Genomic DNA, 13,227 nt, shown 5'->3' on the forward strand with positions numbered 1-13,227 from the left:
GGAAGAAGGTGCTCTGGTCAGATGAAACCAAAATTGAACTTTTTGGCAACAATGCAAAACGTTATGTTTGGCGTAAAAGCGACACAGCCCAAATTGGTCTACACGAACACATCATCCCCACTGTCAAACATGGTGGTGGCAGCATCATGGTTTGGGCCTGCTTTGGGCCTGCTTTGGGCCTGCTTTTCTTCAGCAGGGACAGGGAAGATGGATGGAGCCAAATACAGGACCATTCTGGAAGAAAACCTGATGGAGTCTGCAAAAGACCTGAGACTGGGACGGAGATTTGTCTTCCAAAAAGACAATGATCCAAAACATAAAGCAAAATCTACAATGGAATGGTTCAAAAATAAACATATCCAGGTGTTAGAATGGCCAAGTCAAAGTCCAGACCTGAATCCAATCAGGAATCTGTGGAAAGAACTGAAAACTGCTGTTCACAAATGCTCTCCATCCAACCTCACTGAGCTCGAGCTATTTTGCAAGGAGGAATGGGAAGAAATTTCAGTCTCTCGATGTGCAAAACTGATAGAGACATACCCCAAGCGACTTACAGCTGTAATCGCAGCAAAAGGTGGCGCTACAAAGTATTAACTTTAAGGGGGCTGAATAATTTTGCACGCCCAATTTTTCAGTTTTTGATTTGTTAAAAAAGTTTGAAATATCCAATAAATGTCATTCCACTTCATGATTGTGTCCCACTTGTTGTTGATTCTTCACAAAAAAATACAGTTTTATATCTTTATGTTTGAAGCCTGAAATGTGGCAAAAGGTCGCAAAGTTCAAGGGGGCCGAATACTTTCGCAAGGCACTGTATCACAGACTTCATATGAGAAGTGGGCCATAATCAGCTAAGAAATCACTAAGGCATAATACAAGTGTTGGCGGTCTGGAGAAATCCAGTAAAGGATTCTGGGTTTGAATGGAAGTGTATGTTTTTGTTCAAACCCTTATCTTGCTCACCTAACTAATTGGTTGATAAGCTGAATCACATTAATTACTACTGGGTTTGGAGCGAAAACCTACAGGATGGTAGCTCTCCAGGAACAGAGTTCATCAGCCCTGCAATAGTGATTTGGGATTTGTAGTAAGTAAATACAAGTAGAGGCCAATAAATCATCAAATAGTCTAAAACAAATTATGCTAATCTGTTAAGTTAAATATCCAAGCATTGTAATACACCCATCAATTAAGAAGCAATGAAGTTGACCTGCCATGTGCCAGCGGAATAGCAACGCAACCACAGCCTAGCAATAAATGCACCCGTGTTGACCTGCAACGCGCCCACAGGCTACCAATGTTCAGAGGTGATGTTTAAAACTATGTTTTAAATGTTTTTATTAATTTAGGAGCTGCAAATTCAATGTTTACTTATTATTTATTAATTATAATTTTGCTTCATATTGCGAACAAGGGAGGTCTGGTTGTCGGCTATGCTTGAAATGTGACCTTGCGCTATTGTATCATTGTCAATACAGTACATCTACACCACGATATGAAACGTTGACTTGAACCTTCTGACCAACTAGTGGGGCAGGCGGCGCCCCACTGTCTGATTCATATCGCGTGATTTCTGATGATATTTCTGGATTATATCGACTGATTGCTGTTGTATTAGGGTGGCTAATAGGCTAGCATCTGTGTCAAATACAGAACAATCCGAAATTCCTTTTTGATACTGTCGCAAAGCTAACTAAAAAGCAGCATTCCCCAAGAGAGGATGACTTTCACTTTAGCAGTGATAAATTCATGAACTTCTTTGAGGAAAAGATTATGATTATTAGAAAGCAAATTACGGACTCCTCTTTAAATCTGCGTATTCCTTCAAAGCTCAGTTGTCCTGAGTCTGCACAACTCTCCCAGGACCTAGGATCAAGAGAGACGCTCAAGTGTTTTAGTACTATATCTCTTGACACAATGATGAAAATAATCATGGCCTCTAAACCTTCAAGCTGCATACTGGACCCTAATTCCAACTAAACTACTGAAAGAGCTGCTTCCTGTGCTTGGCCCTCCTATGTTGAACATAATAAACGGCTCTCTATCCACCGGATGTGTACCAAACTCACTAAAAGTGGCAGTAATAAAGCCTCTCTTGAAAAAGCCAAACCTTGACCCAGAAAATATAAAAAACTATCGGCCTATATCGAATCTTCCATTCCTCTCAAAAATTTTAGAAAAGGCTGTTGCGCAGCAACTTACTGCCTTCCTGAAGACAAACAATGTATGCGAAATGCTTCAGTCTGGTTTTAGACCCCATCATAGCACTGAGACGGCACTTGTGAAGGTGGTAAATGACATTTTAATGGCATCGGACCGAGGCTCTGCATCTGTCCTCGTGCTCCTAGACCTTAGTGCTGCTTTTGATACCATCGATCACCACATTCTCTTGGAGAGATTAGAAACCCAAATTGGTCTACACGGACAAGTTCTGGCCTGGTTTAGATCTTATCTGTCGGAAAGATATCAGTTTGTCTCTGTGAATGGTTTGTCCTCTGACAAATCAACTGTAAATTTCGGTGTTCCTCAAGGTTCCGTTTTGGGACCACTGTTGTTTTCACTATATATTTTACCTCTTGGGGATGTTATTCGAAAACATAATGTTAACTTTCACTGCTATGCGGATGACACACAGCTGTACATTTCAATGAAACATGGTGAAGCCCCAAAATTTCCCTTGCTAGAAGCATGTGTTTCAGACATAAGGAAGTGGAAGGCTGCAACCTTTCTACTTTTAAACTCGGACAAAACAGAGATGCTTGTTCTAGGTCCCAAGAAACAAAGAGATCTTCTGTTGAATCTGACAATTAATCTTAATGGTTGTACAGTCGTCTCAAATAAAACTGTGAAGGACCTCGGCGTTACTCTGGACCCTGATCTCTCTTTTGAAGAACATATCAAGACCATTTCAAGGACAGCTTTTTTCCATCTACGTAACATTGCAAAAATCAGAAACTTTCTGTCCAAAAATTATGCAGAAAAATTAATCCATGCTTTTGTCACTTCTAGGTTAGACTACTGCAATGCTCTACTTTCCGGCTACCCGGATAAAGCACTAAATAAACTTCAGTTGGTGCTAAATACGGCTGCTAGAATCCTGACTAGAACCAAAAAATTTGATCATATTATTCCAGTGCTAGCCTCTATACACTGGCTTCCTGTCACAGCAAGGGCTGATTTCAAGGTTTTACTGCTAACCTACAAAGGGCTACATGGGCTTGCTCCTACCTATCTCTCTGATTTGGTCCTGCCGTACATACCTACACGTACGCTACGGTCACAAGACGCAGGCCTCCTAATTGTCCCTAGAATTTCTAAGCAAACAGCTGGAGGCAGGGCTTTCTCCTATAGAGCTCCATTTATGGAACGGTCTGCCTACCCATGTCAGAGACGCAAACTCGGTCTCAACCTTTAAGTCTTTACTGAAGACTCATCTCTTCAGTGGGTCGTATGATTGAGTGTAGTCTGGCCCAGGAGTGGGAAGGTGAACGGAAAGGCTCTGGAGCAACGAACCGCCCTTGCTGTCTCTGCCTGGCTGGTTCCCCTCTTTCCACTGGGATTCTCTGCCTCTAACCCTATTACAGGGGCTGAGTCACTGGCTTACTGGGGCTCTTTCATGCCGTCCCTGGAAGGGGTGCGTCACCTGAGTGGGTTGATTCACTGATGTGGTCATCCTGTCTGGGTTGGCGCCCCCCCTTGGGTTGTGCCATGGCGGAGATCTTTGTGGGCTATACTCAGCCTTGTCTCAGGATGGTAAGTTGGTGGTTGAAGATATCCCTCTAGCGGTGTGGGGGCTGTGCTTTGGCAAAGTGGGTGGGGTTATATCCTTCCTGTTTGGCCCTGTCCGGGGGTGTCCTCGGATGGGGCCACAGTGTCTCCTGACCCCTCCTGTCTCAGCCTCCAGTATTTATGCTGCAGTAGTTTATGTGTCGGGGTGCTAGGGTCAGTTTGTTATATCTGGAGTACCTCTCCTGTCCTATTCGGTGTCCTGTGTGAATCTAAGTGTGCGTTCTCTAATTCTCTCTTTCTCTCTCTCGGAGGACCTGAGCCCTAGGACCATGCCCCAGGACTACCTGACATGATGACTCCTTGCTGTCCCCAGTCCACCTGGCCGTGCTGCTGCTCCAGTTTCAACTGTTCTGCCTTATTATTATTCGACCATGCTGGTCATTTATGAACATTTGAACATCTTGGCCATGTTCTGTTATAATCTCCACCCGGCATAGCCAGAAGAGGACTGGCCACCCCACATATGCTCTCTCTAATTCTCTCTTTCTCTCTCTCTCTCGGAGGACCAGAGCCCTAGGACCATGCCCCAGGACTACCTGACATGATGACTCCTTGCTGTCCCCAGTCCACCTGACCATGCTGCTTCTCCAGTTTCAACTGACCTGAGCCCTAGGACCATGCCCCAGGACTACCTGACATGATGACTCCTTGCTGTCCCCAGTCCACCTGACCGTGCTGCTGCTCCAGTTTCAACTGTTCTGCCTTATTATTATACGACCACGCTGGTCATTTATGAACATTTGAACATCTTGGCCATGTTCTGTTTTAATTTCCACCCGGCACAGCCAGAAGAGGACCCCCCACATAGCCTGGTTCCTCTCTAGGTTTCTTCCTAGGTTTTGGCCTTTCTAGGGAGTTTTTCCTAGCCACCGTGCTTCTACACCTGCATTGCTTGCTGTTTGGGGTTTAAGGCTGGGTTTCTGTACAGCACTTTGAGATATCAGCTGATGTACGAAGGGCTATATAAATAAATTTGATTTGATTTGATTTGATTTGAAATAGGAGACACAAGCGAGTTGAGTCATCTACTTTATGAAATTACAGCCTGATGAGCTTGCATCTCTGAATTAAACTTCAATTGCGCTGCTTTCATTTGTCCTGTTTAAGTATACAGACACATGCCACCGTCCACCGGCATGTCTACTAGGCTACAAAAAATTTTGCAGTCTGGCTTCAGTTTTGAAAACTTGACAATGACTAACCAAAAAAAAGAAACCTGCATCAAAACACAATACAAAGGAGAAACATGTAGGCCTATTACAGCACTATTTTAGCAGTAGCCTAGGCTGGCTAGTGTTAAGGGTTGCGTCAATTCGAATCTGGTATCAGAACAAGTATGACACTTGTTTGAGGAATTCTAAATTCCTATATGTTTTGTAGCCAAAACCAAATTCGCACTCTCTCTATTTCATTAATAAGTTGTAAATTTATTAATTATGCATGAAATAGATCGAGACCAGTCTTAAAAGTCAAGTAATAGCATTTAATTCAAGTGAATACTGACCCAAAATACAAAGAGCATTTGATTTTAAAGAGAGAACATAAAATTACGTCATCAGTTTCACACACTCTCTCCGATCCACACAATAACGCAGTGTCTTCAGGTCTGGAGATCTTCTTCTACTCCCCTCATAAAACAAACATTCCAACCTGTCTAAAAGATATACTTTTCTCCACTAATGGAAACTCAAACAAACATTCTTATCTGTCTGAAAAGATATATGCCCTCCTTTCTCCCTTAAACCCGCAAGGTACAGACAATTAATTCGTTTTACTTACATTTTCAGTAACAGCTTAACCAAGAACCCATACATTTCATACCATAACATAATAGTATTAAAATAAATGGTTCTTAAAGAAATGTATACATAATTAATAATTTCAACTATAATTTCCTCCAACACACTGAGTCACCGATTGTATACTATGTACTTTTTATTAGCTAAGCAAGAAGTGGTAAATGCGGATTTCGTATATACGGGCTCTCTGTCACACCTCGCAGGACAAACAGAGAACTGGCCAACACCCTAACGGTATCTTCTTTAATACACGGACAGAAGTAGTTCCTGCTTCTAAGCTGGCCTGTCAGGGTTGGGTTTAACATGGTAAGAACTTTCCAGTATACACCTCCATCCTTCCCCCTTTCCCAAGGCAAATGGATGAGTAGCCAATACAGGCCTAGCATGGCCACAAATAATACAGTCCTTCCTTTGTAATGTCTTGGCAGTATATCGCATGTATGCCAATCACACATTTTCCCTACCGTCATATCCAGTTTCAGTACGGCAATTGGTCACTATCTGTGATATCCTTAACATTAATTGGCCTGCAATTTTTTTTTCTCAATGTGGCCCCTGGCTGATTGAGTTTGACACCACAGGGCTAGTGTATCTATTTATGTAGCTAGCTATTTAGCGAGCTAAAAACTTGGAGCCTAACGTTAGCTAGCTAGCTGCTGGGAGGATGTCATGTCATTGGAGGATTGGGTGAGTGACCAACTTTTTACCCTCTTCATTTTTTGGTGGCTACAGCTAGAGATGCAGGTGTCATTTGGTGAGCTAAGAGGAAATGTGAATCGCTTTGCTAGCTAGCTATACTGAACTTGAATGACTTATCCACAGTTGGCATATCTAGTTGTCAATCAAATGTATTTGAAAGGCAGGCAAGTTCCCATTCAGTTGTCAAAACATGGGTTGGTACAAGAATGTATTGGCAGAATGTATTGGCAGGCAAGCTGCAGAAGGATGAGCAGGCTTTTCCCCATTGTTTATCAGTGTGATTTTTGACAGCCAACTAGCTGAAAAAGTCTGAGAGGGTTAATATTAGAATTTAGCTCATCTCGCTCTCATTAGTTGTTGATCTTGTTGTTGTTTGTGCATATGCTCCCTCCCCCAGTTGCCTATCTTTTCATGGTTGTTTGATCAATAGAACTGAAGTTCCCAAATGTAAGAGAACTCCTGTTCTATTTACATATTTGCAGGAATCCATTCGGTGTTTTTGGCGAATGCGCTCTAATGATCTAAAGTCGCGCTGTTGCTACTGCCTGTAAAACCCACAGTTTAGTTCAATGTGAATGATGGCAGTCCCATGTGGCAAATTGCATATAGGCCTACTGTAGCTCTGATTGGCTATGACGCACTGGTCTGTGTAAACTTCGATCCTGGACAATACAGATGTTTTTATGAGGTTTTATTTACTGTCTATTCATTTTTCGAACATACGGCTGTTTTCCCATCTATATTGCTAGAGAATTTTCACAAATTCCTTTGTATACGTAATTCCCAAAAATTCTATGAAGTTATGAAAGTGTGAAGTGCTCACTTGACAGAAAAAAAGTAAGATTCTTCCTGGGGGTGTATATGTATACAAATTTAAATAAGATTTCATGTTGCTAAAATGCTGTCAGATCCATTTTAACTGACTCTTTCTAATTACATTACACATAATGCTGCCTACAGTTTTCGAGAGCTAGACCAGAGCTAGCTAACAAGCTAGCTAGCTAACAACCTTGTGTGTGCAGAGCGGCATTAAAATAAAAACACCTTACCTTTTTGTAGTTAATAAATCCAATTTGAAACGTGATAACTATAGTATCCTTAATTAGTATTGAAAAAGTGAATCCATTGTTCAATAATAAAATAATCTCTCACTCTAATTTCTAAATCAGCCCTGTAATGTTAGTAGCTACAGTAGACTATGCATGCTTTGGAGGGAGGGGAGGGGAGGGGCATTTTCTTTTGTGGGACTGGTAAAATATCGATTAACCGGTTCCCGTGCTTTTAAAATAACAATTCTGTTCCGGAACAGTATAAATCCCTTTCGTTCTCAGTTCCGGTTCTGTTCCAACCACTGCATTAGATGAAACATTAACTGTTATTACATTAAAGCTCAGGTTTTAAAAACTATTGTGGTCATGTTGCCTCTAACATGTGAACTCTTGTTCCTGAGGCATCTGTGAGGCCACGTAGCCTGCAGTGGCCTCGTGAAAGAGGTTTGGGAGTTCATTGTCAAAGCAGCTCCATCTGGCCTCTCCACTCTTCCTGCAGCACGAGTATGCCCTGGTAATTACGACAAACTCCTCGATTCAGAACCTGGAGAGTGCATTCTGACACTGCAAGGACAGAGACAGAGAGAAAAAGTACAGAATAACTTAAAATAAATAATTCCAATATTCATATAAAATAAACACGCACACACACATCATAGACCCACAGCTTACTGAGAACAGCACAGGATCTGGTCGTTTTGTTTGGTGACTTCTCCACTGCAGCACATGTTGTACAAAGACTAAACGATTGATGGTGTTTCCACAGTGCCTGAAAAACCTGAGACCAGAGCGAGGAAAGAAGCTAGGTGGATACCGCGTGTGACACGGCCCATAGTGATTTATAGCAGCAAGATTGTGTGGGGAAAAAAGAGGGGGACCTTGAAAAAAATACATAATACATTCAGACAATCTGTTTTATAGCAGACAAATAATAGATATGAGTAGCCTACACACACACCTGCTAAAAATAATCTCAGTTCTCCTCTTCTGTGAGGTTCTGCCTAGGAGGTTCTGCCTAATATTCTGCTTTCCTTCAAGTTTGTCCAAGATGTACTGTCCTCATCTTTGACCTGCCTTTAACCAACAGATCTCCCGGGGAGTGCCAGGCTCATGAATGTGAAATGATGCGAGCAGGGTGTAGATACTGGAAAAGGAAGGAGAGCATGCACCGAGTACATCACAGATGAGTACCATTCATCAAATGAGTGCTGCAAGGTCTTTCCTCAAAATTGTAAAATAGGCCAATTGCCAAATAGATCTCTTGGATTACATTTTAAATGTTTGCTTTGTTACCCTTTCTTCCATCATGTCAAATCCTCTCTTTTGGGCATGACTTCATAAATAACATGTAGGCCTTTTGCCATATGATGATCAGCTGAAGCCAGTTAGCCATTCATACCTGCTGGACATTCAGGACTACACTCTTAAAATGTGTATTTTATTTTTTACATTTGTTCCTAAAGGAGTGTGTGTGTTACCTTTCTTACAAATCCACCTCATTTTGGAATGCTTTTAAAACACGGAAGCCAAATGGGAAAACTTTGGATGCAATTTCCTCTGTGTTTGTGCATTATAATAATTAATATGTGCGCCACTAGAAATCCCAGCATTAGCATGTTTCTGTTAGCCGATATATCCTGACAAAATACACCATATAACTGGCCTGCAGGCTAAACTCACTAGAAAAGACCCATAACTGATCCAAATGCTAGATGCAGTTATTTCAACATTAATATAGTGCCTTTGAAAGGATTCAGACCCCTTGACTTTTTCCACATTTTGTTATGTTACGGCCTTATTCTAAAATGGATTTAAAAAACCACACAATACCCCATAACAACTGTCACGAATATCACCGAAGGTGACTCCCCTTTCCGTTCTGGTGGCGCTCGGCGGTCGTCGTCGCCGGTCTACTAGCTGCCACCGATCCCTTTTTCCCCTTTTCGTTTGGTTTTGTCTAATTGGTTTCACCTGTTCCTTGTTGGGGTTTTTGGGTTGGGGTTATTTAAGTTCGGTTGGCCCGCCTGTGTTTGTGCGGGCTTGTTGCTGTTACGTGAAGTGGTGTTCCTGATTATTGTTGGGTTTTTTCGCTGTCCGGTGAGGTACCAGTTTGTACTTGGGTAGAGTGTATTACGCCTATGTTCGGCGTCACCAGTTGTACGATATTCTGTTGGACATTAAAACGTTTTTTTCACGAATCCTCTGCTATCTGCGCCAGACTCCACACCCATCACTCTTCGAGCGTTACAACAAATTTATTACAAATAAAAAGAAAAACATACAGAAGTATTCAGACCTTTTACTCAGTACTTTGTTGAAGCACCTTTGGCAGTGATTACAGCCTTGAGTCTTCTTGGGTATGATGCTTGGCACACCTGTATTTGAGGAGTCCCATTCTTCTCTGCAGAGCCTCTCAAGCTCTGTCAGGTGGGATGGAGAGTGTTGCTGTACAGCTATTTTCAGGTCTCTCCAGAGATGTTCAATCGGGTTCAAGTCCGGGCTCTGGCTGGGCCAGTCAAGGACATTCAGAGACTTGTCCTGAAGCCACTCTTGCATTGTCTTGGCTGTGTGCTTAGGGTTGTTGTCCTCTTGGAAGGTGAACCTTCACCCCAGTCTGAGGTCCTGAGCGCTTTGGAGAAGGTTTTCAACAAGGATCTCTCTGTTCTTTGCGCCGTTCATGTCTCCCTCAATCCGGACTAGTTTCCCAGTTGCTGTTGCTGAAAAACATCCCCACAGCATGATGCGGTCACCGCCATGCTTCACCGTAGGAATCGTGCCAGGTTTCCTCCAGACGTGAATCTTGGCATTCAGGTCACAGAGTTCAATCTTGCTTTCATCAGACAAGAGAATCCTAGACCAATTGTTGGTGTATTGTGTCCTTTGTTGGCAAACTCCAAGCTGGCTGTCATGTGCCTTTTACTGAGGAGTGGCTTCCATCTGCCACTCTACCATAAAGGCCTAATTGGTAGAGTGTTGTAGAGATGGTTGTCCTTCTGGAAGGTTCTCCCATCTCTACAGAGGAATTTGTGTGACCATTGGGTTTTTGGCCACCTCACTGCCCAAGGCCCTTCTCCCCCGATTGCTCAGTTTGGCTGGGCAGTTTTTGGCTCAGTTTGGCTGGGCAGCCAGCTCTAGGAAGAGTCTTGTTGGTTCCAAACTTATTCCATTTTTGAATGATGAAGGCCACTGTGTTCTTGGGGAACTTCCATACTGCATAAATATTTTGGTACCGTTCCCCAGATCTGTGCCTCGACACAATCATGTCTTGGAGCTCTACGGACAATTCCTTCGACCCCCATGGTTTGGTTTTTGCTCTGACATGCACTGTCAACTGTGGGACCTTTTTATATAGACAGATACGTGCCTTTCCAAATCATGTCCGATTAATTTAATTTACCACAGGTGGGCTGCAATCAAGTTGTAGAATCATCTCAAGGATGATCAATGGAAAAAGGACGCACCTGAGCTCAATATCGAGTCTCATAGCAAAGGGTCTAAATTCTTATGTAAATAAGGTATTTCTGTTTTACATTTTTAAGAAATTAGCAAACATTTCTAAAAACCTGTTTTCAATTTGTCATAATGGTAGTGTGTGTAGATTGAGGCCATTTTTTTATTTAATCTATTTTAGAATAAGGCTATAATGTAACAAAATGTGGAAAAAGGGAAGGGGTCGGAATACTTTCTGAATCCTAAAACTGAACAAAAATATGAAAGCAACATTTTAAAACAATTTAAAAGATTTTCCTGAGCCACATATAGTATAAGGAAATCTGTCAATTTAAATTAATTCATCAGCCCCGACTCTATGGAAGAGAGAATACAGTATTCGGCACGGGTCAAAAAGTGATTGAGGTATTTTATGGGTCATGTGGTTATGTACATATGTACATCCTGTCCGGAAGTTCTCACGGTATCGATTGAGTGTTTATGTAACCTGATAGTGCAACTGTTTATGTTGAAGCCTGTGTTTACATTAAAGCTGTCAAGGTGATTGATGGGTAGTGACCTTGTTGAACTGTGGAATGTGTTTGAACATTTGATGCATCTGTTTAGGGTAAAGCCTGTGTTTACATTAAAGCTGCCATGATGAGTTCCATCGTTTCAGTTAATTAACAGAAGGAAAAAACGTATCTTATGTCCAGACCATTTACTCATGTTTGGGGCCACCAATAATATTAAAATGGTGTGTCACTCAGGGCTTTATGAGGTGAAGTAGCAAGAATAAAGTCTGCCAATAACTCCATGAATGAAGTGCAAAGTCAGCTGTGGGTGAATAATAGCCTGTTATGTGTCACGCCCTGACCTTAGAGATCCTTATTATTCTCTATGTTTGGTTAGGTCAGGGTGTGACTCGGTGGAAAATTCTATGTTTTCTATTTCTTTGTTTTTGGCAGAGTGTGGTTACCAATCAGAGGCAGCTGTCTATCGTTGTCTCTGATTGGGAATCATACTTAGGCAGCCCTTTTTCCCACCATTAGATGGACGGCGTACACATCACAGACAAACTGAATTGGTCCACCCACACAGACAGCATCGTGAAGAAGGCGCAGCAGCGCCTCTTCAACCTCAGGAAGCTGAAGAAATTCGGCTTGTCACCAAAAGCACTCACAAACTTCTACAGATGCACAATCGAGAGCATCCTGTCGGGCTGTATCACCGCCTGATACGGCAAATGCTCCGCCCACAACCGTAAGGCTCTCCAGAGGGTAGTGAGGTCTGCACAACGCATCACCGGGGGCAAACTACCTGCCCTCCAGGACACCTACACCACCCGATGTCACAGAAAGACCATAAAGGTCATCAAGGACAACAACCACCCGAGCCACTGCCTGTTCACCCCACTATCATCCAGAAGGCGAGGTCAGTACAGGTGCATCAAAGCTTCTATCTTAAGGCCATCAGACTGTTAAACAGCCACCACTAACATTGACTGGCTGCTGCCAACACACTGACTCATCTCCAGCCACTTTAATAGTGGGAATTGATGGGAAATTATGTAAAATATATCACTAGCCACTTTAAACAATGCCACCTAATATAATGTTTACATACCCTACATTATTCATCTCATATGTATACGTATATACTGTACTCTATATCATCTACTGCATCTTTATGTAATACATGTATCACTAGCCACTTTAACTATGCCACTTTGTTTACATACTCATCTCATATGTATATACTGTACTCAATACCATCTACTGTATCTTGCCTATGCTGCTCTGTATCATCACTCATTCATATATCTTTATGTACATATTCTTTATCCCCTTACACTTGTGTCTATAAGGTAGTAGTTTTGGAATTGTTAGCTAGATTACTTGTTGGTTATTCCTGCATTGTCGGAACTAGAAGCACAAGCATTTCGATACACTCGCATTAACATCTGCTAACCATGTGTATGTGACAAATCAAATTTGATTTGATTAGATTGTGGGATCCTTGGTCCACTCTTCCTACCACCAACGAGAGCCATTACACTGGGGGAGGTTGCTGTGCACAGCACAGAATTACACGCTCTATGGCCCACCTATAGCGTTAGTCAGTCGAGCATTCCTTGACTTCATTCCAAGAATATTCAGTCATTATACGCCTAGAACAAAACAAAATGTGCACTTTGTGCCAAAATGCCCAGTTTTTTCTATTGTACCATGACAACTTGGGTAAGCACACAGGCTTTAGCTTAAACAAGCACTAGCATACTCACTCACTCGCACACTCACATGGTCTCCATATGCAGGCAGTATCCAACAGGCCTCATTCAGAAACTGACATCCTGGCAAGAACACATAATGGCATCAGTAAATGTTTCATTTAAAAAAAAAGTTACCGGTATTGCAAACCCAAATATTAATGCTGAACTGTATTATGAAAGCACATTGTGA

Source organism: Oncorhynchus tshawytscha, linkage group LG13 (assembly GCF_018296145.1).
Source record: "Oncorhynchus tshawytscha isolate Ot180627B linkage group LG13, Otsh_v2.0, whole genome shotgun sequence".
Classification (NCBI taxonomy): domain Eukaryota; kingdom Metazoa; phylum Chordata; class Actinopteri; order Salmoniformes; family Salmonidae; genus Oncorhynchus; species Oncorhynchus tshawytscha.